At 46.4% G+C, this 27,500-nt stretch overlaps 1 protein-coding gene across 1 annotated transcript in view; it reads right to left on the bottom strand.

The window, feature by feature from the left end:
- The window catches only part of LOC109345815 (heparan-alpha-glucosaminide N-acetyltransferase-like), an 87,491-nt gene that overhangs the window by 59,442 nt on the left and 549 nt on the right, over positions 1-27,500 (bottom strand). The window lies entirely within an intron of this gene.

The raw sequence follows: 27,500 nt of genomic DNA, 5'->3' as shown, positions 1-27,500 counted from the left end.
TCCCCCCTCAGCTCACCCTAGCCCCGAGCCTTTTGCTCTTATAACGTTAGCTCAAAGGCTTCACACCAAGTCTTCACTGACAGAATATTCATGCTTAAGTAGGGTCAGGCAGAACCGTTGTTGCCTGATGGGAACTCCCCCCATATTGCTATAAATGTCTTCATGTCGCACGACCTCTTAACATTACACCACTGAATCCCCAATCCTTTGCTTGCTGTGCAGTGACAGTACCAATATCCACTAATCGTTGTTTCCAGATACAGTTTCCGGTTGACATCTCTTCTAATTCGTCGATACGAGAAGCAAATTGTTGTGTGAATGAATCAATATCTCGACATAAGCCAAGAGGCAGATCTTGTGCCACTCCACCTGGTCGTATGAAACTGACATGCATCCTGGCTCCCGAGACTTTTTCATAGAATTCCAACAATTTCTCCCGCTCCTCAAAAGCCCACAGGGACGGAGTGGATGCTCCCACATCTATAGCATGAGTAGTTAAAGCAAGTGAATGATTTGAAATTCGAGTTATTTCACGGAATAACACTCGTATATATTGAGCTCGTAATGGTACCTCGCAATTCAAAAGTCTCTCTACGGCTGAAGAATGAGCGTGTTCTTGGGCCATCGTAGAAACATAGATAGGGATAGAAACATAGATAGGGTCGACGACGGAATGAAGAACTCACCCTAGATACAGCTTATTTCGTACACGTTCACTTGCATCACATACACAAGTGCTCTCTGAACCGTGCAATAAGGTCACCCATAACACGGCTCTCCCACTTGAGTTACCTTAGCCCCAGGCAAGCCATGCTATTCAATGATATTGGAAAAATGTCAGCGTAACGTAACAACTAATATTGAAAGCTGGTCGCCTTTTGAGGGAGGGAAAGCCTTTCAATAGGAGCCCTATTTGCCTCTTTGCGACCTCATCACTTCAAAGCGCAAACCAATTTATTTTTGAGTAACCGGATCCGTGTGGAGCGCACCTTTGGTACTTTGCTTATAGCTTTTTTAGGTTATGCAATAGACGGGAGGCTTAGCTCTGGATCCCCCCTGCTTGCAGAAATTAATGGATCAGAAGGGGGGGCTGGCTTCTATTTCCGGGCCGGGGGGGAGGTGAAGGCCATAAGATAAGATTGCCCTCCCGGTAAGGAAGAGAGGAAAAGGGTGCTGTCATCTATCTCGACCAGTTTCCCGAGGCGTTGAAAATCCAGACCGGCTCAGAGAATCACTGGCGCTATTTAGCCCTTCGTTTCGCCATTCGAAGTACTACCTCTGCCTTCCCTTTTTGTAAAATACCCAGGCGCCCTCCTTTCCAATCACTAAGAAAAAAAAAAAGACCAATCAAAGCCCTATCTAAGTAAAGCTTCGTCTGTTATTTTTCCGGCCCCAGGGGAGTTTACTCAACCCATTCCCCAGTCTTCCGCACTGCTCAAGTCAGTGTGCGACTCCGTATGAGGACCTCCTTCCCTTCTGCCCACTCTCCGTTNATCTATCCAGAAGCAAGTGTAGTTCACCGGTTCCACCGAATGCTCCTATCTCTCGGCAAAGATCGTGTGAGTGTGCAGTTATGCTTCGGATGCTTCGCCATAGAATAGATCGACCCAGTTCCCGTTCTTTTCCGGTGCACTCGCTTTATATCTCCGACACACAAGGAAGGACGCGGTGGGAAGGAAGCAGCCCTAGCCTCTGTCCGGCCGATCATTCCGCTGGCATCTTGCATTCACGCCTCCTTTTGACTGCCGCTCGGGGATGGAGTTGTAGATACGTGAGTCTTAGCGGATCGTTGGCTCCACCTGTTATCTCCTTCTACGACATGCTGTTGTCGTCGCCATCTTCCATATGTAACTTAGTCATCTCTGCCTCGCTGCGGGTCAGCACCTCCGAAAGAAACGGAGGACTTCATTCAGTGACTCCGCGATCGCCCTCTAAACGATCAGAATAAGGTAAAGCTTGAAGATAAGTTTTGTACTCTATTAATTTCTCAGTCCCTCTAGTCGGGTGGGCGCCGGCCGGTCTTTCGACCAGATCCCCCTAAAAACCGTACGTGCGGGTCTCCCCGCATGCGGCTCACGCCATTCGAGGTGGCCCAGCCCAGCATTCATTCGCAAATCCTGTAGTGAAATTTAGACTGCTCGACCTCGGAAGCTAATTCGCGTGTAGGCAGCGCTGTCTGTCGTACCGTTGACTCTATCTATTCATTGAATTCACTTTAATTCATTTTTTTATAGGCTCGCTCCCTATTTTTCCAAGAATTAATGCACTTCCCCTTGACTTCAGAGGGCCTTCTCTAATAGGGGAAAAGCCTTCCATTTCCGTCAAATGACCCGGCCCCCCCCTGGCTCTTCCACCGTCCAGGCTCCCTTTCCTACCTATGCTATGCTCCCCCGGCACAGGCCTACCACGCTTCGCGCCTGCGGCGTTTTCGCCGGACGGTCTTTGCCAGTAGTGCCATCCTCCCCGCTGGCTGTATGGGCGGGTTGTCCCTCGCTGCTGCGTTCTGTTAGGCTGTGGATTACAGGAACAAATGTAGTTGAATGAGACAGCAGGCGGGTTACACGTTCCGCTGTGCCGAGATGTGAGGTGCAGGTGGTGATGATCACCCCGGGGTATGCGCTAATGAAAGCCCTTGACAGGCACTCCAGGACCCGCCAACGCTCATGAAAACCCGGGTCGGTCCTCCATTCATCTGACCGGAGGTGTGGATAACGAGGCCACCTTCACAACCTTCTCCCTTCTGTCCTTATGTTGTAGTAAGGTAGGGCGGTTCGCTTGAGTTGCTCAACCGCCCCTTAGCCCGGTGCTCATGACGCGCTACGGGACCTCCACCGTGCCGGGGGACCAAGCAGGGCATAGCTAGCGGCATAGGAGCCGACTCGGCGTCAGCGGCTTCGTGCCGCACTGGAGTGATCCAATATGTGGTTCCGCACGTTCCACCACTTCTCCGTTCATTTCCAATACTGATCGTGAAACACCATGAGCAGCAGGATGTTGAGGTCCGAAATTCGAAGTGAAATTTTTTATTTGCCCGTTCCTAGTCGTCATGGGAAAAAAGGAAGAAAGAAGAAAGAGATTATTCCCTGAGAGCTTGTCCAGTACTACCAGTACCAGAAATGCATCTCCTTGCGTGCGAGAGACTTCTATGCCAGCCGTTATTCCCGGCTCTGTTATGAAAGAAAGCGGCAGACTCATCTTACAGGTGTTCCCTAATGAGGGATTTTAGGGGATTAGGGTTCTCCTTTATCTCCTCCACCCATCCGCGGAGGGTCTCAGTATCAATCTCCGCAGATATTTCCAGATCGCGAGAAAGAATGTTCTCTGCGACACTGGAATAGATTTATTCCATTTCCGGAAAGTGAACGGAAAGCCGCCCTTTCCCCTTCTCACAAGATTCCCGAACTTGCTCAAGAATCAAAGTGTGAATGGCACTTCGAAGTGCCTCACGTTGGGGATCGGCGTGGGGAACTTCCACCGGTTCTGGACTGGAGCCAGCGGGTTCTGAATGACCTCCCTCTGACGGTTAAAAAAGTGGTTAACCATCTCGAAAAAATCCATATCGTCCACCCGAAAAACGTGTCTCAACTACAGCCAACTAACTCCCCTTTTTCCCTATCTAAAAACCAACCCTACTAAATTTGTTCTAGAAATGCTAACCAAGTTACACACTGGGGCCATGGGTCATGAAAGAGGTTGACCCCCATCCCCCTTCACTATGTATGGCCAATGAACTCCTCGCTTTAGTCCGTTCTTTTCCTTCTTTGGGCTCGGGTCGATAGTAGCCGTGGTAGTAATGTCCCGGAGCCCGGCTACCGACCCGAGGCGCTGATCGGGAAAGTAATAAAGGGACGTTAAACGTAATTATAGAAGGGCGTTACCACAACAAAAAAAAAATCCGAGTCTTGGTAGTTTACTTGCTTACTTTTTATAGTAAGGCAGTTGAAGTGAAAGTTGATTAGACTAGTCCCACTAAGATGGCGGGGAAACTTACTTCCGAGAGAGCTGCTTTCGCCTCGGTAATTACCTAACGAGAGAGAGCCGATGCCAAAGTAGCCCTTTACGCGAGGTAACGCCAGACAGAACCTTCTGACCTCTGCTAACTACGTTTTTTTATATAGACTGGAAGCTAGAGAGAGACTATACTAAGGTATAGTGCCGCTACCAGAGAAGGCTGTTTAATGCTAGGCGTCCAGACCTACTACGCCCGAGCCGCATCCCCGGCACACTTGCTATATCCACTAAGGCTTCATCCCACTTCATCCTACCAACTATACCTTATATAAAGCCGTTCTATAACAATTCAAGACAAGAAGAAAGCAAAAGATTTGATCAGACCTTTTCTGATTTGGATTTCCATTTATTTTTCCTTCCATGGAACGGAACCTTATTTGCCTTCGCCTCAGTAGCCGCTTTTGCTTATGGTAAATCTGTATCCGCTGCTGTCTCCCCAGATACTTATGGTGGGTTTCAATAGATATCTTTTCCACCTAGGTCAAAGGGCTATGCCGCTATATATGCTACACCGAAGTATGCTCCTAGGTAAGCGACTGCCTTTGGATCCGCCTCTCGAGCACGAGGGTCGTATTCATAAAAGGCTATCATGAAGGTTTGCCTATGGCTCTGTATCTACCTCTGTCTGCTGGTGCTTCTTTTGAGAAGCTGCAGGATCAATGGCTGAAACTACTGCTTCTTCAACGCTTCTCCTGCGACTTGTTCTCCTTTCGTCCTTGCTCCTGCACGCACCTAAAGGTACAGTATCTAAACGCTCCTTCTGCTCTTGGTAAAGGGGGCCCAAGGCTCATCCTTATGCTTTCGGTTTTCGAGTTAAAAACAGAGTTGGGGAGACCCGTCAAGCTTTAGGATAGCTCTTTTCAAAATATATTCTTGTAATAGAAGCTAAGCTTTTATACCGAATCGGGTTTGTTGATGGAATCATAGCCGGGCCGGAACTCTTGATCTATCAATAGAGGGTGAGAACTCAATCAGGAAGGACTGCTAGTCATCACCGAGGGTATGACCAAGGAACTGCTGCTGAGAGCGATAGACTTTCCAACTGAGATGGAGAGAATGCGCTCCTACTCTCTTTCAATCGCCGATGCTAAAACAAAGAGGGCGTAGACCCGAGGGGAGGTTGAGTCAGCAGCTAGTTTTGCCGGAATAGGAATCAACGATGCAATTTCATCTGTAGGAGGAAGGGCATTAGAGCAATAGACGGAATGAGTCTTAGTTTCAATATCCCCTGCTCTTTCTTGTTGAGTCGACTGTTCATGGCATGGTTTGGTGGGACCAAGAATTGCTCTTTTTCCCGGACCAGGAAGTTTTTGCATTGATGCCGGGAATACAAACTCTCTCTTTCTCTTTGAAGGAATCCGCATGGAAGGCTCTCGACCGGGTCATGGCATTGCTCTGGAGTGGAGCCGGGGAAGGAGCGAAGGGAAGAGGATTTAGCTTTGGCTTTGGTTCGCTTGACCGTATGACTTTTCTGTGGTCTTGTTCAAATAGAATAGGTCCCTTTGGGTGCTATCACATAGCCCTAAGCAGGGCAAGGAAGGTCTCTAATCGACAACAAAGAGATATGCCAATTAGCGGCACACTGACTATAAACCGATTTTCGTTAAATCCTATAACAACTCTTATCTTAGTTACTCTTCTAAAATATCTTTAGGGAGTTAATGACTCTTGGGTATGGCGGAAGAAGAAAAAGTAATTAATACTACTAGACTTTTAGCTTGAAGGTGGGCTTTAGTCTTTTAACAACCGATCTTGCGACATCAAGTTGTCAATCCCTCATAGGGGCATCGACTTTTTTTTTCAGTATCCCTTTTGAGCAGAGCGTCTTTCCTATCTCTCCAGGCTAGTCTCTTAGATAGCAAGTCAAAGGAGTGTTGTTCGAATTCTACACCATCCTCCGTCGCTGTCTGGAACGAGAATTCATAAATTTTCATCCTCCCTTAGCCGATTGCTCACTATCAACCACTTAATCCGTCTCAGACATCTGATCCTCCTTGATAACCAGACTAACCACTTCAGGCTGCACAATAGAGATCGAGATAGCCTCGTAAGCATGATTCTTAGTCTCGTGGTTGAGATCCGTGAGCGAGACCCAAGCAGGAGAAGCAAAGGTAGAAAGAGCAGAAAGGCAGCATTCTTTCTCCGCTGCTATATCAAGATGATCTATAGCATCATAGATAGAGACAAAGCTACATATAGATGAATGAGGATCAATATCGTTCCCTCATGAAAGGTCAGTTCAAGAAGAATCGCAATATCAGTTGTTGGAATCTGCTGCTCACGAATGGTCTGCTTAAGCCAATAAGATCGAAAAGGCTATCTCCGAGTGGCAAGAAAGAGTGCGGCACTTTCCTTCAAGCAGGAAGGATGCAAAGTCATCCAAGGGAAAGCTAGACCTCGAGTGACGAAAGACGGGAGGGAATAAAGTAAACCGACCAGGCCTGGCCTTCAGCACCATCAGAGCTCCCATGTCGTCAGAAATCCAATCTGTGGTCGCTTCTCCTGCAACCGAAGAGGATGATCTCCTCTCTCGTAGCACCAAGAAGTGTAAACGCCGCTCATCGGGATATTTTTTTGGCTGTCATGATATGTCCCAGGTTAAATACATATAACCTGTGGAAGGGATCACTAATGCCCCCCAATCCCAACTGGCCCAACTGGTTGGGGTGACATATCTTGAAAGGATACCCTTTTTTTAAGGAGAACCCTCCGATCGCTCGGATGATGAAGAAGAAAGGAGGCATGGAGGAGGCCAAGTCTGACGGAAGCATCTGCGGACTCAGAGAAGAAAGGTCCATGGCCTAGGGTCACTATCACCAAAGAGGAGTGCATAAGTTTATGGAAGCCCTGGCGTAGAGCCCTTATCAAGGACACATGCCAGACCTTGCGTAACTGGATCAAGCCTATACCGGCACCGACATCAGGATTTTTATTTTCTGGAGCAACCTTAAAGAGGGAGACAAGTGGTTTCAAAGCTAGCCACGTAAACCATCAGCGTCAACTAATAATCCTAGTAAAAACAAGAAGACGGATAATTCACAATAGAATATGAGTCATCTTTTTCAGTCCCAAAGTGCGCTCTTCGACTCTCCAGCCCTTTACTTTATAGAACTGGCGACATTTTCTCATACCTTTGCTAAGCATGTCCTTGAGGGCCTCAATGACGTCACCCTCGTTGCAACAATTGGTGACATAGGGGGGATAGCCGGACAGATAAATTAGCCTTCACGGGGCTCCCGTAGGGTCTATTACACCAACATCAACTTAGGCAAGAGCGTCTTTCACAGCTGATTCAACAACTGCCATTCTTATTTTTTTATTATCCCGGGATCAGAAGCAGAAGGCTAGGCACCAAGGCTACGAAACTAGGCTATGAAAGCAGAGAGAACTCGAAACTCCTAAACCTAAGGCAGCCTTTCTCCTTATTATTTATCTTTAATAAAATATAGCACCAGCCTAATCCAAGAATGTCGATTCTTCTCTTTCAAAAGACTTTGGCTATGAAAAGCAATCCGCCCAATGAGCTACGGCTAGATGAGCTAAGGCCAGGGGATTCCTCAGGAGTCAGCTTACCTTCTTTTCTTGGTACCCTTACTCACCAAGTCAAGATCCAGAAAAGAAGGGAAGCTAGCCCCTCTTACTAAAAAAGGGGAGGACTTGGATTGTGATAGATGCAATTTATCAAGTCTTGATTGAGGGCTTTGCACTTCGCGGTCTCACCTCAAAAAGTAAAGGTTCTTTCTTTCAATTCAAACCGTTAGACGATAACTTGGTATGGAAAAGGGTTCTCCGCGTCGCATCGGTTTTTCATAGACCTAACCTAAAATGGCACCCCCCCTTTCATCTGCATCTGAAAACAGTGGTTAGGCCTTACCTGGACCTTCCTTCTTTTTGCATATCATCTCTGGCTTGCTTAGTCTACTATTGCATTTAAGTCGGCCCAGTGGCGGAGCTAACAGCAGAAAAGCCTTTTTTTTATTTTAGGGATAGTTAAATTCCGGATCGAAGAGATTCACCCGTAACGTAATAAGGGGGCAAAGCCAGAGGCAAGGCTATACCTCTATCTGTATGGGGGAATTTTTTGCTAAAGCTTCTCGATCAGGGAAGGAACTGCTCGCTACTACTACATACGATGCACTATTGAAAGGCTCGACCCGGCCCGGAAGAGCGATCCAGGCATTTTGAAATCGTGATCCAAAGATAGTCCTAGTCGCCATAGTCAGAGATTTAGATGTAGTTCCGGATGATCCAGATCCAGTCGATTTAGCAGTCGCGCTCTTGCCCCCGAGTCTTGGTTTGGGAAGCATGTGAGTTGGAATGTACTATCCTCCCGACTGGCCAGCGAATGACGCGAGCGCGACAGGTAGAAAAATTAATGATGTGACCATGACTCCCAAACATATCGACCCGAGTTGCGGAATAAGATATTCTTTTTTGAGCAGGGAGCGAGTCGAGTAAAAAAGGCACGATCTCGAGGCAAGGAGAAGTGGAAGCACAGGGGGAAATCTAATACACAAACCAAAGGTGAAAAGCAAGATGAAATGCACTTTTCTCGACTTGAAAACTTAATTTTCGGTAAGTAAGGCTGCTCTAACCTATTCGTTTCGCGTTTTACTTTCGTAATCGAGGAGGAAAGTCCCAGCACTAGAAAGATAAAGAAGAGCGTTTGATCTACTAATAGCGGTAGCGGCATAAGAACAGCAACTATACTGGCAATTGCTTCAACCTAAGCAAGACGCATTAAAGGCTGTTAAATATATATCTTCTCAGGCACAGTTGCTTTCCTTGATTCGGGCACAGTGTCTTCGACAAATCGTTGTCTCAGTCTCTGTCTCATCTCTGGTCCTGTGGGTTAGTCACCTTAGTCCAGTGTATCAGAAAGCACATCTGTCTTTCCGAGACATAACATAAATAAGGAGTTAGACTCAGCCTTGATATATGAGCAAGGTAAATGAACCAAAGCTAATCTCGTTCAACCCCGCTCCTCGGCCTTCTTTAAAGCCTTGTGACTCCCATCCCATCAAGTCAGGAACCAAAAACTAAAAGACGCCTAGCCCCGGTTAGGCGGAGATCAAGGGATGCGCGTTAGCCCTTTATTAGTAATGGAGGCTTTCTTTTTTTCATTCCCAGCGCGCCCCCCCTTAAGAAATAGGAGGCGTGGGACCTTGCTTGCCTTAATTATATAATATGGAAGGGTCGAGCGTCTTCAAACCTTAGCACAAGCACTAAGTCAGAAACCTACCTTTTGACAACCTTACTAATAGAAAGGGGAAAGATGCGCTCAATCCGTTGCTTGTTGCTCCAACTTAGGAGTACGGGGCTCGTTGAGCCTTTTCTGCAGGCTGCTATGCTAGTTGTAGCGCTAGCGCTTTACTAATAGAATATAAAGTAAAGGGGACTTTATCATGATCTTAAGAATCTACAACTCTCTTTACTGAGCGAGACTCTACCCAGATCTAAAGAATTCGCCAAAGAGCCTTCTTCTAACTAGGAGAGTAAGCAAGCTACCGGAAGCGAAGCTTCTGGCTCCCCGAATTTCCAATTCCTTATTTGAGTTCTACTTAGGTGTAGCAATCCGAACTCTCGACAGAATATAAAAGAGCGTCTTCGAACCTGTGTAGACACCTCAACGAACTCATGTGGACACTCCTAAGCCCGAGCCGAGGACAATCTCTAAAAAATACAAAATAAGATGTTGACCCCTTTTTATTTTCTTTGCTGATTCCTCTCAATTTAATTTGCCATGTTGCACTAAGTTACTTACGTATGTATGCATGCGGTCCGGGAACACTTTGGGGTGAACACCCATCCGAACAAGTAGGGTCAATAGTTCAGCATTTAGGCCATAACATTTAGCAACAAAAAAATCTTTAACCCAACAAGTGCTCTCCGAACCAAGCTAGATAGTCTCCTATCACTAGGCTCACCAACCAACCTGGACTTTGATTCTGATTATTCCTACCGGATATCAAAACCATAAGGATTGTTTCCAGCCATGAGTTCCCATATTACATAAGCGCTCTTGGGTGGGCTGGGCCATTCCATCAAATCTTTGAGAAGGGGCCCAATCTCGTATTTGATGGTCGGCGTGGCGATAGGCTTCGCTTCTGCGACTGCCTCCCCAGCCGTTGCAAAGACTGAGCGAGAACGGTAAGGGGCGCACAAAGAATGTCGTTGCGCGGGGATGCGATTAGCCAAGCTGGGGCAAAGAAAGCCGTCCGGCCCCCTACCGGATTAGGAATGCGAAGGCCTTTCCTTCGAAAGGAGACCGGGGAAAGAAAGAGCTATGCTATTGACCGACCCTTTCGTAGTGACTTCGAATCAATAGTCCTATCCTTTTTTTTGGTTTATTATTTTTTGAGGCGGGCCGAATAGAGAATGAAATGCAGAAATACGGGAAGAGTTCCAAACCTTTTTTTTGGTTTAAGGGCTGCTCGCCCTACCGAAGTACTAAAGGCTTTCGAGGCTGACACCTCCCTATTACACGACCTAAAAAAAGGTAGCTTGCTGTAGCGCCCTTAGAATCAATCTAAGCCTTTTGAAGCGCCAGTAGTTGTAGCTGTGGGTAGGGCTTTCGTTCTTATCGCTCCGGGTTTCTATCTATATGACCTCCGGGCGGTACAAAGTAAACCTCTTCCGTAGAGGCAGGTAGTAACCTAACCTTTAAGAGTTTGTTCAAGGGGGGAGCCCTCTTTCTTATCTCTATCAATGGAAAGATCTCCGTGCGTGATAAGGAATCCTAGAAAAGATATCATGAGACCCGCCCACTATGACTACGAAAAAAGCCCTGCCTTTTTCCTTCTAACTAGGAGAGTAAGCAACTTCTATTAGCGCCGGACCTTGAGTCGAATTGATCGTGTCATGTGCAACGTCCATCAATGATGGTTCATTAATGTCCATTGATTGAGACTCCTTCCCCCTTCCCAACTACGAATAAGATCGAGAGGAGCCCGAAAGCCCCAAAAAACCAAGAACGAAAACGGAAGCCTTTCGATTCACTCCCCATTCTCTCTTAAATAAAGCTCGCCCTCGAGCCCTGGGCAGGTCGGCCGGGTCTTTCCCTGTTGTTCTGTTCCTGCCACGAGAAAGACGCACAGAAGAGGTATGCCCAGCGCGCGGAGGATCCGTTGAGAGTGTCTGTTGTCTCGGTAGGGAACTTTACGATCTTTTCCCCTCTTGTCTTGAATCAATAAAAAAAAAGAGGTCAGTGCTACGGCCCTCTATTGTTTGATCCAATATTGACCGGGGACGAGCCCCGACTTCCATAGGTCCTTGGTTTGACCTCCCGTAGTGGTCCTTGCTTTTAATAAAGCGGAGCGGGGCAAATTTATCGTACTTGCTCAGTGTGCCCCCCTTTCGTCGAGTGCCCCGCCCGGTTCACTGGGCTGTTGGCCTACCAAGCACTTGCCCGCTGCTCCTGCCGCCCGCTTGGCGGGCGGAGCGCTCGTTATCCTTACTGTTATCTATGCCGGGGCCCCCTCCCATTGCTCTAGCCATAAGCTATGGCAGCTCCAGCTCGAAACCACAGGGGCCCGCCCCTATAATAAGGTCAGAGTGGGCTCAGCGGTCAGCCCCCCATTCGAATTACGTTACGTTATGGGGTCTTTCGCTTTTGCCAGATCTAGAGAGATACTACGAGTCCTCCGTCCCAGATTCCATCGCAACATAAAGGCCATCTGGTTCACCGGTACTACCAAAAAGTCTCATGCTTACGTTACTACTTTTACTGAAGGTTTTCTTATATTGGACCACGAAGACCCCGGTCGGTCGTGCTTCTGGTTTCCATTCCCATCATCATATTGATGATAAATCTCCTCGCGCTCTGCCATAATAACTTGGAGTCCGTATCATGGTGAAGGTAAGGTAACGCTGTGATTCTTGCTCAAAAAACAGACCGAACGCGTTCGAGTTATTGGCTCGTCCAACCCGGCAGCATTCATGAGTCGCTCGTTCAACTGTCCCTCGGAGACACGGTCGAGAAGTACCATGCATGGTTGCCCCCCGTCCTTTCTTGCTCTCGGTCCCACCCAGCAAGATACGGCTCAGCCAAAAAACGTGAGCGCCCCTGCGCGAGCCTTATTTAATTTATTAGTAAAGTCAAGCTTTGGTTTGGCTCCCTAAAGACTAAAGAAAGAAATGGATAAAAAAAAGGGGGGACTTCTGCAACGGGCTATACCACCCAAACCAACTGAGGGAAGTCGCATCCGCCCCATCGCAAGCACCTACAATGTCATGATCACATTGGTTTACCCTTTTTTCTTTGGTAGTTCAACGGACGGTCGCCCCTCCAACAAGAAAAGGTATAAATATGGAAACTTCTCTGCCATTTGGATCGGAGAATTTATGGAGGAAATCGGGTTTTAAATTTCCAGAAACCACACGATTATATAGCCAAAGGGAATACGCCGCGCCTAAAATCATCCCAAGCGCTGCTAATGTGGCTACTAAGCTATTTCTTTGGAAAGCTCCTACTGAGATGGGAAATTCCCCGATAAAGCTGCTAGTACCAGGTGAACTCATATTGGCCAAAGTGGAAGAGAAGGAAATGGTAGAGAGATTCGGCATGGTGCTCACTAACCCTCCGTAATATCTAACAAGTCGAGTCTTATGTCGGTCATATAGAACACCAACACATAGAAAAAGGGCTGAAGGAACCAGTCCATGACTTAACATCGGTGGAATGCTACCTCCAATTCCCTGTATGTTCGATAGAGCCAAAGATTCCCCCCCACTGATCGGAGTACGCCGATTACCCCCCGAACCGTACAAGATAGTGACCGCCTATCATACGGCTTTCTAACTTAACTTTTTTTTTCTGGTCGTTCCGCTCTGTCGATCGATGGTAGTATAAGAGATCTGATCTGTAACCCCCCTAATTTATTTACAAAAAGGTAAAAGCTTTCTACCCCTACCCATAGTTAGCATGTATCTCCCCGGGTCATACTTGAGTATCACATCGTAGACCCCCACCCCAACTCTATCTTCCTTATCAGTGAACCGGAAAGAGTGCATAGGTACTTTTCAATGCAGCGGGGACGAGACGACGTGAGACGATCACGTACAGAAGTGCTGCCCTTCGGCTCGGCAATATGGAACCTCTCAACAGCTCCCGTTCCTTTATGAGGTCCTATCGGGATAGGTAGGCCCAGCCCAATTCCCCTCCCCCCTGCTTAGCGTTCCACTTGTGATCCTGGATGCAGTGGAGGATTTTTTAAAAAGCGCCCGAATGTTCCCCCTCCCTCCAAAAGACCCTCTTTCTCTTTCCCCCTCGAGAAAGAGAAAGAAGAGAAGAAAGGGTTGATTATCTTCTTTCATGTGAACGGCCCTATCTTTTATCGAAAGGTTTTTCGTGCTATACACCACGTTGAGAAAGACCAGCCTCCTATGTACCGTACCCTTTTTTTACTTTACCCCGAAAGGGAGGTCCTCCTTATGATGCTACGGACGGCTGTCCGAAGTGCAAGGGGTAAACTCGGACGAGGATAGGATTGTGCGCGCCGGGCCCTCCCTTCGGGTGTCATCTTTTTGCCGAGTTTACCGTACCTCCGGCCCTTATGTTACGCGACCGTAATCTTTTTTTACGTTCCACCGCTGTTACGCCAGAAATAAAAGGTTCCACACGAGCTCCCGTTCTGCGGCGTGGTGGCAGGACCGATAGGAGATTGGCTCCGGGTGTAGATAGGGTAAAATCCGCAGTAGTCATGCAAATACATAGGCCCCTTCCCCTCTCTTTTAGATGAATGGGGTGGTTTATAACGTCCGATCGAAGGTCCCTCGGAGCGAGGGGTTAGGCAGGTAGTATGGGCCCTCTGACTTCCAGCTATGTCTTGTGCGGCTCCCGCGAAGCGAATGAAGGTAAGCTCTTCGAGCTTACGCTAACTCTCAGCCTCTTTGATTGGTAGGCGGGCGGGCTAAGCCCCCTACTTAAGATTCAATTAATAAGGGTAATTTTCTGTTGTCGTGACGTTTTGGTTAGGCCGACTACTAGACTACTAGAGGTTACTTCTAGCTTCTATAGGGGCCTTTCCACTTTGGTGTAGTTTTTATTTGTATTGGTACTGAATGAACATATCAAACAAAGGCGAGCAGTATAAGCCCTTCTCCGGCCTGGGAAAAGCAGCGAACTCTAGAAGCTAGGGCGTTGTTCACCTTTGGACACGAACACTCTTCCGTTCTCAGCGTCAACCCGCCTTAGAGATTGAACGGCAATAAGATAAGTCGACGTTCAATCTAAGACAGCGCTGATAGCTTGTAGTGAACAGCCCCCTTATTTACCCACCGAAAGCTGCCGTACTTAAGTTAAGTAGTTAAGGTTTGGAACCCTAAAGACTATGATAGAAAGCCGTTTGCTTGTTGCCAAACCCTTCGCCTTTCTTTTGTTTTGAATCAAACAAAGTAGGTCGCGACTGTTGTCTTTTTGTTTAGTAGGTCGGGGGAAGCTACCGCTTATACGACAGCTCTGCTTCCTCGTCTTGCTTCTGGCAAAGCTTCTACTTTGCTTGCTTCTCTCGCGTTGCTTGCGCGAAGGCTTATAAAATAAAGTCCTTTTCGCTAGGTCCAAAAGCTTCCGTCAAAGCGAAAGATCTGATCCAACTGAAATCCCGCATATCCGCTGCGCTCAATATGCGGCTACGGCTAGGCGATCATATCGTGCCATAAAACTATTTTTTATTTTTAGAGAGATCCCCTAGATATACAGATAGAATAGATGTTCATGGATAGACAGACATTCCATTGATTCTTAGTTTTGGGGCTGAAAAAGCTCGTCGATCAAAATGAATGCCCCGAAACTGACCCACAGCACAGCGCCCATTCGCTTCGCGCGCGGGAAGGCAACGAAGTTAAGTTCATGAGACCGCGGCGGAGTGGAGCAGCCGCGACACGAAGTTCCTTACCTTAGCTGGATCTCGCTGGTGCCACCTAAACGGTAAGTAGGCGACGGATGTGTGACGTTTGGAGTTGTCGTTCGTGCACCTGTCCCCAATGGAAGAATGAGTGATCCGTTCCCCTGCGGATCATGGCCTTACCACTCGGTCCCCGATGGCCAGCGGGGGATTCGAGCAGCTTACGTTATTTTGCGCTGCGCGTTCCCGCTGGACTGGACACGTGTTAGCTGTAGGAAGTATGGTTCCGAAAGTGACTTCGGTTCGCCAGTTCAGGCTCAACTCCTCGCTTTACGTTGGCGGACCTACACTAAAGGTCGGGCCGGGGCTCTGCGCTCTTTCTTTCTGTGTGGGACGATGCCGGGGAGAGAAGGGAATGCGTCGAGGCGGCGAACAACAACACAACTAACTACATTTTTATTTTCTTCCCTCCATCCATGAGATGAGCCCAGTGCATTGGACCCGATGGATAAGATAACTGAGCTGGCCTAAAGCTTGGGCGCTCTACGTACGATGTAGACTCCATCAGATACATATCGATTTCGTTCTGATGGATCAAGAATAGTTGTCTTATCAATAGATATAAATAGGATATTTCCCCTTTTTATTTTTTTATGGATTCCCTATATCATTCCTACTCTTTCGATCTATCTATCAGAACGGATCAGGCTATCTATCAATCGATTTGAAAATAGCACGTTCATCTCGCTTTTCGTTCATTTCCGCCACGCCAACATAGCCACAATAATAAGAAGCAGGCGAAGCAGCTAGAAGCGCTCGCTTCTAGCCCTTGAATTCTGATTCACGAATTGGGAAAGCCAACACAAAGATTCGATTCTGACTTCGTAGAGCCGGTGCTGCTGTTGCCTGCGCGTAGGGCCCACTCCCGTCCCGGGGCGCTAAGGGGCTTTTGTTTTTGGAACAGACGGCAATGTTTTGCTGACGCCTTGAATCAAGCTTTTGTTGCGACATGCTATGTTTTCTCCCCCATTGCTAGTAGGTTGATGGGTCGCACGCCCGGCACACATGTTTTGGCCTTGTCTTGTGTGTCCATAACTAAAAATAGGTGACCTAACGGCCGCCGCCCGACTAAACATACCAATAGTCACCAGATTCATATGGGCTACTGAGGAGTAAGCAATGATCTTCTTAAGATCGATCTGTCTTGAAGTGGTCAAGGAAGTATATATTATAGCAATCGCGCTTGGAGTATAAATGAAAGGAGTGGAACAAAGTGTCGCTTCGGGAAACATGGGTATTGAAAATCTTAAAAACCCGTGGGTTCCCAATTTTGAAGGAATTCCTGCCAAGATGACGGATCCTGCCGTAGGTGCCTCTACATGAGCTTCGGGTAACCAAATATGAACTGGTACCATAGGCACTTTGACGGCGAAAGCGGCGAAAGAAGCAATCCATAGAAAGATTTGGCGCCGCTCACTAAATTCTGTGGTTAATGAGATTTGTAAATCGGCGGTCCCTGTTTGGAAAAGAATAAAAAGAATAGCTAATAGCATAAAAACGGATCCAAGTAAAGTATAAAGGAAAAACTGATATGCTGCCTTGATCTTTCTTTGTCTCGAACCCCATACCCCTATAATAATGGTAGAGTCAGGGGTGGCCCCAAAGCGGAATTTACCGGTGGTGGTTGGTCGAAGCTCCAGTAGGTAGCCACTCCCTTCTCAGGGAACCGTACGTGAGACTTCCGCATCATACGGCTCCGTCCCGAGCTTCCGTCGTCGGCCCTTGTCATTAGACCACTATCTATGCATGTATATTAAGCCTGGACTCTCGAATCTTTTGCTTCTCGGGTGGTGGCGAACAATGCAGCTTGCGTTGCGGGAGATGCCCGCCCGTAGGGCCCGGCCCGCTTCTCGCCCGAAAGAACCGCTCACTAGCTAGCCGGACTAGTGGGGGGCCCTATCTGGAGACATACTGAAAACCATGCCTTTCGAACCGAACGCAACGCCCGTCTTCCAAATCCAAAAAAGGGCTCGTTGGGAAGAAAGATGGAGTGCGGCCTGTAGAGCACATGTAACGCACAGTCGGGTTGCTCACGCAGTGGATCTCTCTCTCTAGATATCTAGAGAGAGAGATTTGAAAGTAATAGCCTTTATTTTATGGCCGCCCCCCGACTTACGGCTTTACGCTACTACTACTGTGATGTGAGCGGTTCAAATTGCTTTTTTTTTCCCAATTATCCTGGCCGGAACTTGTATGCAGCACTTATACGAAGGTGCATGCATGCATAAAGGTTTGGAACTCTTTTTTCTTATCTTAATCTTAAAGACAGGACCCGACCCTATTCTCGAACCCTCTACCGAGCTTAACCCTGCCCGCATTTCCATTTTTTTTAAGGGGGCCAAAGAAATTTCTCCACCTGCTGCCAACAGTCTTTCTTCGTAATTATAGTGAACGGGTCGATCCTCCCCTCCCCTTTGTTTTAGCAACTTATCCTAAGGTCTCCTCACCAAGAGCTCCCCGGCGACGACAGAGGAACCAACCCGCCTGCTGTGGCGGGGCGGCTTTTTTTTTCACAATAAGACCTGGACGATTATCCCTACCCTCGGTAGCTTACGAGTTTACGTCCATCCCTGGTTGGGTACAGTTTCCTTTCGATTTCTCCCTTGTAGCCGTTACCCGAATTCGCGCAAGTGTGTCCACACCCCCCACACTGACTTGACGAGGAATCCATTCTCGCGAACAAACACAACCCCTACACACACCTAGGAGCACCCCTTCCTGCATATCCATACAAGACCCGAGTAGGCGGGTCGAGGTCCTACGAGGTACCCACTACTCGGGAGTACCCTCCCAAAAGGAAAAAGATGTGTCTGTCAGGTTCGGTTCGTCTTAGTTGGGTTGGGCGGGTTCGACCAGAAATGCTATGCTTACGCACAAGACTACCCCTCTTCCCGAAAGCTTCGCGGGGACTACTTTACGACGGACGACCGCCCGTAGGGGGTTTACTGCACAAGGCCCCTGCAGAGGAAAAGCTTTATCCCAGCGAATAGAAGATGCTCAGCTCCGCACAACATAGGGATTAGCACGCTTTCGGGAAGAACATAGAATAGTAGAGGATCCAGCATGCGGAACACGGCGATCATTAGAAATTCACGAATTAGAGATGCTGTAATATACTCTTTCCCATAACTTCTCATACCAGACCAACCCACTAAAATACAAATAGGGATAAGAAATGTGGTCAATATCACGAAGAAAAAAGAGAGACCGTCTATACCCAAATAAAAATTGATGTTTTCATAAGGAAGCCATCGAAGGCTTTCCACAAATTGAGATTTGGCCGTAGAAGGATCGAATTGTATCCGAGGAACAGGGGAATACAAAAAAGTAATAAGAGAGGCACACAGACCAATCAATCGTATCGGTCGTATTCTTGAATTTGGAATGAAAAGAGGAATAATGCTTCCTAGCACGGGACACAGAATAGGACCACTTAGATCAGAATAGCATTCACAGAAATGTTCTAACATAGAGTAGAATCGAAGATTGAAGAGATTAGTTGACAACAGTAAAAAGATGGGCGCCTAATTCCAAGACAATAGGGGTCTATCAGTGCAAGTCAGCTGAACACCGTGATTGATGAGTGGGTAGGTGGGTTAGGTGCGCCTCTCGTCCAGTGGGAAGTATTGAGGCGAGTCTCCTCCCCCCTCCCCTTTTTTACTCTATCCTTTTGCTTGTGCTTCTACCCGGGCTTTTTATTTTTATAAGATTCATTGCTCGATTTTGCATGCTCTGCTCCCAAAATGCAGAGATACTTTCGAGGGCAGATCCGGGTTGGTCCGGAAAGTCATGGGAGAGGCGGGCTAAGTGAAATAAATATATATAAATCTAAATGGAGCTATGTCGACTGACGTACGTCTCGTTGACCAAACGATCAGGTATACCACGCCACGTATCATCCCCTCTTTCTATAGAGGAGAGAGAAAGAAAAAGAAAAGATATAGCGATCGTGCCGTAAGACCTTGTTCCTTTCTACTTGACGTTATTTTCCTCGGTTTTTTTACATTACATAAGGCCTTTAGTTTAGGGCTGACTTAGCGCTTGCGCTAAGGATCTAATCAGAGTCAAACTTGGATTTGAAAAAAAAACCTTTCCCTTATTAGCCGGAATACAAGTGTACTCCTTGATCTTTAGTAAAGGCGGATTAATAAAAAGATTTTTTTAAATTTTTAAAGTCTCAACGTCCTCGTTGAGAGTCGCTCTGCGAGACGCCCAGTAGTCTCTTACTTGGTCTTCGAATCGTAAGTTTCAGCCCGTTCCCAGCTTGCCTCGCTCTCAGGTTGGCCCTTGTACTTGACTAAGTAGTATTCTACTCGTGCAGTGGGTGTATGGGCTAGCCCATGGTGCGGTCAGCTATGATATATATACTATTTTTCTTTCTTAGTAAGTGAATCTACAACATCTGGTGGTGCCCTCGTGGGCTGGGCACGTTCCTCTCTGGGTCGGTCTGGTCTAATCGAAGTCAACTGACTCACATGGAATACGGGGTGAGTTTTAACCGAGCTGATCGCTTGAGTCTATAGGCTACCTCTCCTATCCGCTTCTCTACAAGGTCTACTTTATTCTTCCTTCAGACCGGGCCAAGCCTTTAGTTTTAGTAGGTTTGGGCTAGGTCGTTGCGCTCCTGCCACGTCTTGGCAAAGTAAGTAGGCTGATGGGCAAGCCTCCTCCTGCCGCAATGGTGTGGGGCGTCAGAGGCTGTTGCCCCGTGGCCAACTCGAAGGGGCTGAAGTTCGACGCAGAGCTTTTTGGTTGTTAATTTATAGCAGCACTGAGCAACATCCAACAGCTCCAGTCCTTCTGGTTGGTTTGCACTAAAGTGCCTTAAGTAGCCCTCGAGGAGTCCGTTTATTCTCTCCGTCTGAGCTTTCAAAGATATACCGACCGTAGGTATCTTAGTGGTAAGTAAGATACCTACAGTCGTCTTCTAACATTACCGACCTTTAAATATCGGGTTTTCATCATCAGAAACAACCCGATTTCCGAGACCTCTTGCATTGCATTACCATAACGAAAAAAAAAAGATAAATTGCTCTTGTGACTCGGAATGAACCTTTCTCGGTGGAAGAAAGGAATAGCGATGGATTCCTATGAAGCATTCAGGAACAAGAAGATTCAATCGGACGACGAATTCTTACGTGGTCCAAGGAAATAAAAGGTCCGCTTCCACGATTTAATCTATATCGAACTTAATATCAGAATAGCTTATATAGTCATGATTCAATTCAGGTCCACTGACTTTTGATTGATTTATCTTCGGATCTGATTGGAACATTGGAGAAGTCGGAAGACTTTGGCGGGCGATTCATAATGGGTATCTAGAAGATCTATGTCTGGGGACATAAAATATGAATAATGAAGAGAAAGATATATATACGAATTTTGAGGCTGTACACCTAATTTATTTTCCTGGGATTGTAGTTCAATCGGTCAGAGCACCGCCCTGTCAAGGCGGAAGCTGCGGGTTCGAGCCCCGTCAGTCCCGACCTAGGATCCGATGAATCGATCAATTCATCTCTGTAGGGGGGGCAAAGAAGGATTAGGATCTAATTCCCAGCAGGAGGATCCTTCTTTCGTTTCGCATTTATCATCGGACAAATCAAGGAATAAAAATAACAATAACTAGTACCGATTGATGGAGGAGAGACATATGTAGGTTGGTACAATCGGGGGTATCACCATATTAAGCATATTAAGTAAGGATTAATAGATATACCGTACAGGTCTGGCTTTTTTCGATTGTTCCTGGCCCATCGAATAGAGTAGCAATTTATTTCCCGGGAGCACAAAAAATAAAAATTTATTTTTACGATACGCAATTAACTTAACATAGTTACCCCCACAGAGTACTTTTCAGATTCAACCTACCCTTTCTTTCTAGCTCCTATTTTATTTTCTTCGCTACACCTATTATTCCTTCTTCCAATCAATTCGAAATAATCCAACGTCAACTGCTCTACTCTAATGAATAGGTTTTTTGATTGTATTGATCCCGGGATCTATCGAAACTATAGTATGGGCATATAAAAAAAAAGCAACCAAGTCATCCCTTAGCACAAGCACTAAGTAAGCAAGCTACCTTTTTTTATAATTTTTTTTTATAAGAAAAAATAACCCATCAAATATTGAATGACTGAGCACTAAAATCCTATCGCTAGTCTTGATAAATAGTATTTTATTTTTTCCTTTCCACAACTCCTAATTTTATTCTCCATCGGCCCATCAAATCTAATTCACGACTCAGTCAGTAGACACTACACTAGTACTAGTAGGGTAGTCTTAGGAATTTAAAAACCAAAAAGCCCTTCTTCTTTGATCCTAGGAGCAAGGATTTACAGTCCTTTAGAAAAACCTTTTGATCCCAAGATTTCCGGCCCCTTACTTTCGTATTTTTTAATCTCACAATTTAATCTTACTACCCAAGTCGATCCTATTGGCAACGGGCAAACGACGCTTACGCGGGATCTCGGTGCCTTTCTCTTGCTCTTGAAAGAATAGAAGTTGAGTTCGAGTTGTTATCATGCCGGATCAGAAAAGTAAAAAGCCATACTAAGAGCCAGCGGACCTGCTCACGGGAGTCAGGCCTGTTCTGTAGTGGGCAGACGTAGCAGGGCCATCTGAAAGAATATAGGAAAAAGAGCCGCTGGATAAAACCAATTACGCCGGGTTCTCAATGGAATTTAGTATGTAGTGAGTTTGAATTGACCCGGTTAGCTAGAAGGTTCCTTTCGCTACCGTCCTAAGGTTCAACCAACCGTTGGTTTGCTTTAACAAGATTTCACTTCAGTGAACCCGACGCGAAGTTGGTGAAACCTGAGCGTAGCTAATGAAAGGGAATACCTTAGAAAAAAACCGACTATAAGCCCTGAGAGCCAGCAAGCAAACCCCCCTTACTCTCTCTCTATAAAAAAAAAGCCTGCGTAGTAAACTACTTATTTATTTTCTTTCCGATAGCTGCCTAGTTAGTTTTTCCAGTTTTCAAGTAAAGCGAGAAAGCAAGTGGAATAAGACTTGACTTTTTTCGGCCATTTCTCGGCAATAGCTACCTGAATGGAAGCAAGCTACCTTAGGGGATAAGAAGAAGAGTGGTCGAAGACTACGAGTCGAAGCTAAGACCAATCGAAGCCAATTTCCCTCAGCTGGAAACTATCTAGATAGCTTCTTAGCGCTTAGTTACTTTCTCCTTCTGCGCCGCTAGCGCTACTACTCCTAGTGATAGGAATAACCTACTCTTTTTCGCGAGAAGGCCCATCCCTGGATCTAGTGGCCGGTGACGTATTCTAATGATCTGGATCTCTGGCTTATCTCTTACTTGACGGATTCTATTTCGGCTAGTGGGATTTAAGTGACGATAATCAGGGAAAAGGGTTGATTGGCTCTGATCGATACCATCTAAAAGTGCTTGCTTCATCCATTCGTGACATTACTGGTTATTCTTACTAAGTTTCGCCTCTAGTGACTCTTGGAATCATGCGCATGGCTCCATGTCGGCCTTAATTTTGTTGGCGTCGGTGTAACGACTGGTGCAAGTAACAAAGACTACGAATGCCCTAACACCACTTGTTACGCATTAGAGTTAAGAAACCTTGGGGCGGATCTATATAAGAACTACATATATAGATAGGAAGGCAAGCACTTGTCGAAAGACCAATTCTTCTTTCTGCAACTCGATTTGCTGGTTTTTCTACTGCGGGCTGGCTCCCAGGCTTTCCTGCTGCCTTTTTCAATGCCTCTCCCACTGCTTTCATCACTGGTGCCTCCACCTCTGCAAGTAGTTTTGTGGATTCACCTACTTATTTATGCCTGGGGCTCGATGCCCTTATGGATAAATAGGTGGTTCTGAATCAACGGGCTCTGCTGCCCCCGTATAGCGACTCTCTGCTGCTTTTACTTAGCTGTTTGTTTGCTCCTGCCTTTGTATCTGCTATGAGTGAATCTACTCTGGGGTGAAACAACCACTGCGATTGCCTTTGACCATACCTTTACCTATGCCTATATTCATATCTTAAAGTTGCAGATCCAGAGCGAGTAGTTGCTTCAGTGGAGCCGGTTGATTCCGGCGATTCTGTTGATGAAGCAGTCAATGAAGAAAGACATTTGAGTCAGTCGAAGAAGCAAATGCTCTCGCCTTAGGGAAGCATACACACCTACTGCGAATTAGAGAGACCTGACCTACATTCATTAATCATCTCGTAGGAATTTCCCTTCTCAAGGTAGGTCAAAAGACCAAGCCGAGACTACTAGTAGGTCTCTTTATTTAAAAGAATCCTACTAGTAATCGCCGACGGACTAACCAAAGAATACTGTGTTGGAGCGTCTCCTGTGGCTAAGCGGGTAATGCACCTAAACCGGAAATCCGGGCCACTGTTCACTGCGCTTTATTTAAAGCAGTGTGCAGTGTCACTCCAGCAAGCTTATGCTGGGGTTCCTCAAAAATCTGGTTTATGAATCCGTTCCTCTTTCTCTTACGAGAACAGGATATCGTAAGATTATTACCTATTATCATCGAAAGTGGATGAGAGTGAAAGAGAGCAGATACCTTAGTTAATATATATAATACCTTTTTTTTTAAGTATGTAGAGCTATCCGACTCGCTAAGCGAGTTGATAGAAGTATTCTTAAGTCTATCACAACCATCTCTGATGTGCCTCCGATTCAGCTTAATCTCCTTTCCTTACGGAGATTCTTGCTCAATCTGCAAGGCTAATCGTACGATACCTTGGTTCTATATTTTCCTTTCTTTGTGTCAAGGCATTATCTGGAACCCAACTTACTTGGAAAGCCATTCCGTCCAGGTCGCCGGATCGGAGGCGTCAAGGTCTCTTTTACGAAGATACATTGGTTTCTTCTTTACGCACATTCAAGTGCAACGGTTTCATTGAATCTGTCTGTCACTGAAATGGACGTCGAAGGGTATCCATTGTGGTCTCATTTGGTTCGTTCGTTATGCTTACGATCCAAATAACGACTGACTTTCACAGACTTCTTGTGAGGAGTCTATTTAGTTTCTTCGTTCCAAGCGTTTTATCAGCCTACCGAAGACACCTTCCGGTATGGTTCTCCTGGTCGACTGGCATCTTAAACATATGCGGGAGCAGGGAAGAGGCGGATATTCGCTATTTGTAACTACGTTAACCAAAGGCTCTTGAAACTCCCATAGCTTAGGGGTCAACTCCTGCTATTGGTTCAACCCAAAATCTTGGTAGTCGAATAGCCTCGTTCCTATCTTCAGGGAAGATATTTTATCTTATCTTAGAATTAGGTCTATCTATTATATATTAATATATATATAGATAACCCATACGTAGACGAAAGTAGCATTCAGGCATCGGTGGAAGCGCTAAGCGAAAAAAGTGAAAAAGCTTTGAAGCCGATCGAACCGAGAGTAGCGGATTAGCGGCTGATCTTCTACCTGATCTATCTACCATATTGATGTATTAGAGAGACCGAGTTCCTACGAGGGAAGAAAAGATGAACCAGCTCTATCGATTAAAAAATCCCTGTACCTTTGTGAAAGACATCGCATGGAATAGCTTACACGGAAAGGAGCTTGGTACAAGCTCAGATTAAAAATCGAAGTTCCTGAGCTAGAAGGAATGGGATCAGGGGTGGGTAATAGACTGACTGCCAAGGAGCGGAGCAGCTCGACCCTTCCATATTATATAATTAAGGCAAGCAAGGTCCCACGCCTCCTATTTCTTAAGGGGGGGCGCGCTAGCGCGCATCCGTTTTCTTGCTGGGAGAGGAGTTCAGCTGCTAATAAGTGAAAGAAAAGAGCGGACCGCAACTAGACCTGAGAAAAGAGCAGCTTTCAGGCATCCTCTCATTGAGGAGGTCTTAGATAGAAGATGAGCCGACGGTAGGACTCTCTTAGAGTGTGGGAGTATAACAGTAGCAGCAGTTATGGCCCCATACCCATGAGCATTGGCGTGAGCAGCTAAGCTAAGGTCGGAAAGGAAGAATGGGTGGGCTTACAGGCTACCTATTTCCTCAGCCGATAAGAGAATCTGTCTTCAGCACAGATCGAGGCTTGTCGAAGAAAAGTCTCAAGTCCTCTATCGCTGGACTAGACTAGATTTCGAAGATTGAGGAGTGGCAAATCTCAATGGAATTCCAGAACAAACTCCCAAAAGAAGGGTAGTCAAAGACTACCTCTTTCTCCTGGCCTGGCTGGCTCTCCTACCTGGGATCCCAACTATCATCCATATCCGTTTACCCTACCTGCTATCGACAGTCCTTCCACCTGTTACTCACTCTCCGGAGGGAGATGGATGGATCGTGCTTGTGCTATCAAGCCGAAAAATGATTTCGAGCGGTATTCACGGAAATTAAAAAGATTGAATGGTTGTAAACAGATTCGCTAGTTGGGTCAATTGGCACTCTTTCACTAGTGATTGTAAGCTAGGTGCCCTTAAATAAATGACAGGAGGGGAAGAAGCTCTAACGGAAGCATCCAATCAACCGGGAATCCCACCTTTCAGATTCTACATCTGCTACTGCTGGAGTGGAGAATGCCTCTACTACCTGTGCCAGCAAACTTATACTAAAAATAAGAAAAGGCTAGGTGTCCATGCCACCAACCAACTCCTGAAATAAAAACAAGCCCCGGCAAACCACTAGAAGTTACCCATCGAGTCGAGCAATGATCCAATTGGAGAAGCAAGCTGCTCTTTGTCACCCCATTTCCCTTGGGACCAAGAAAAAGCTCCAAAGAAGAAGAAGGACTGATCGCAATCTCAGGTACAATGGCTAGTTGGAAAGCCTTTTCAAGCCAATCTCTTGATTCACATGAATGTGAAACCGTTGCAACCGATCCTGCATACCAATCATCCGCCGCTTACAGTAATGGCACTAAGCCAAGGTTTCTATGGATTAAGTCCTGTGGAAAAAGACATATCTTAGCTTAGGGCAATTCAGTTAGTAGTGTCACCGGTCAATCCTTGGGACACTAGCGAGTCCGTCCTTTAAAGCCCTAAAAATAGGGTCCATGAAGCCTTAGATACTCCAAGCCTCCATCTTTATTGTCCCATAACCTAGACCATGGAAGTATGGTTATAGTCCCATTCCATTAGTGGGATCCATAGCCTACGGGTCTTTCCCAAGCCAGTCAATTAAGAAGGTTTTCGAGGACTACCCTAAGCCTACAAAGAAGTAGGCAGGACTTTCAGTTACAATGTCTAGGTTGGGCAAGCTTGGAGATAGAGGGTTTTCTGGGGGAGATACAGTTTCCAGGTTGGATTTTTTAAATCAAATAGGACTAGTTGGGGAGATAGAGGTGGTGAAATCTAACCTTTGCATTGATGTTTGGCAGGGCGGGTCGCTTGAGTGTCAAAACCAAGCGGTGGTTGTTTTTCCTTGGCTTATCGAACCAGCGTATGCCCATTCCTCCTTTTATGACTCCCAGTAGAGAAAGCCTAAATTTGCCGATGTGGATTGAAAGGAAGTTGGGGATGGACATAGATCCTTCCGCCTATCCGGAGTGTAGGAAATAAAGCAATGGTTTTTGTATTTATTATTTCCCAATCACTGGAAGCAATCTTTACTGGTACAAGGATCTCCTCACAGCAACCTTCACTACGATAGAACCCGACAATGAGTTTACGAAGGCTTCGAGTAGTGCGAGATAGGCTAATCACCAGACTGCTCTGGAATAGGTTAATCGCCGGAGACAAGAACGAGTGAATTTAATCTTGTTTCGCGAGCATGCCTTACTATAATAGGGGGCGCAGAGTTTCTAAGTGAAGGCAAGCGCAACTATCTATTTCATATCCTCCCTGTCAGAAAGTCATCAAGAAGGGAAAGCCGACAAAAAGACTATTCCATAACCTACTCTTGTGGCCGAATCGAGGGGGCTTGGCTTGTACCAGGCTCTAAAAGAGTTTTCTTCAAGCGAGCAGTCTTTCTATCTTTTTGGGTTGCATGCCCAAGGCAATGTTTTTTGTGTCAGCCCTGAGATGGATTGGTCTTCGCTATCGTGCCTCTTCCTTGTACCAGTTGATGCAGCGGCAGTGCCTAATATGAGTTTGCTCCTGCCCCAGACAGCTTCGAGGTTCCCATCGATCGATTACAGAGGTTTCAACCACTGAACTTGCTTATGCTCCCTTAGATCCGTAGATAAAGGTAGAGCCCGGATGTGCTCGCTTTTCGCTCCTCTCACATTCGTTCGAGCTGCTTCCAAAGGTGAGAAAGCCAGTTTATCTGAGCTAGGACACATGTCCGGAAAAAAATCCGAGGTCTATGATGCCGAACCGACATCCCTGTTTGGAATAGGATTTTCTTGAAAGGGACCGGCTAACCACTCGCTCTCTCAGTCGAGCAAACCTTTAGCTTTCCTTTGACTTGCGGATACTTCCTTGCGAATAAGGACGGACTATAGTGCTACTGCTAGAGGGGACTCTGCTAGGCTTGCTAATTCGATCCTTGTCCGATACGGCAGCTGGATCACCGCCTTTCCAATCAAAGAAAGGACTAGCATAGCAAATCGATCTATTCAATAGCATAGAGAATAGTACGTTTAGAATGACAAGGGCTAGGGCTAAAGCAATGAGGATTGGATTTATATGGATTTTGGTAGTCTCCCGCTAC

This window comes from Lupinus angustifolius, chromosome LG04, assembly GCF_001865875.1.
Source record: "Lupinus angustifolius cultivar Tanjil chromosome LG04, LupAngTanjil_v1.0, whole genome shotgun sequence".
Taxonomy (NCBI): Eukaryota; Viridiplantae; Streptophyta; class Magnoliopsida; order Fabales; family Fabaceae; genus Lupinus; species Lupinus angustifolius.
Note: the sequence above shows the minus strand (reverse complement) of the source record. Positions and strands in the feature narration are given on the sequence as shown.